This window comes from Rhincodon typus, unplaced genomic scaffold, assembly GCF_021869965.1.
Source record: "Rhincodon typus isolate 14 unplaced genomic scaffold, sRhiTyp1.1 hic_rhity00012947, whole genome shotgun sequence".
Classification (NCBI taxonomy): Eukaryota; Metazoa; Chordata; class Chondrichthyes; order Orectolobiformes; family Rhincodontidae; genus Rhincodon; species Rhincodon typus.
This window is the reverse complement of record NW_025978585.1, coordinates 3,847-4,053: the sequence shown is the minus strand read 5'-3', so window position 1 is coordinate 4,053 and position 207 is coordinate 3,847. Positions and strand designations below refer to the sequence as shown.

General features: G+C 64.7%; 1 protein-coding gene across 1 annotated transcript in view; it reads left to right on the top strand.

Annotated features, from left to right (window-relative positions):
- Positions 1 to 207, top strand: part of LOC125482587 (chromodomain-helicase-DNA-binding protein 9-like) — a 4,521-nt gene that overhangs the window by 474 nt on the left and 3,840 nt on the right. The gene's annotated exons all lie outside the window — the stretch shown is intronic.

The following is a 207-nucleotide window of genomic DNA, read 5'->3' as shown; positions in this document are numbered from 1 at the left end:
GGGGAGGAAGGGGCAGGGGAGGGGTGGGGGAGGGAGGGAGTGTTGTCCGAGAGGAGTGTGAGGCGCGAGGAAGGGTGTGTCCTCCGAGAGCAGTGTGAGGGATGGAGAAGGAGGGAGGCAGTGTTGTCCGAAAGGAGTGTGAGGGATGGGGAAGGAGGGAGACGGGGAGAGAGCGTCCTCCGAGAGGAGTGTGAGGGATGGGGAAGG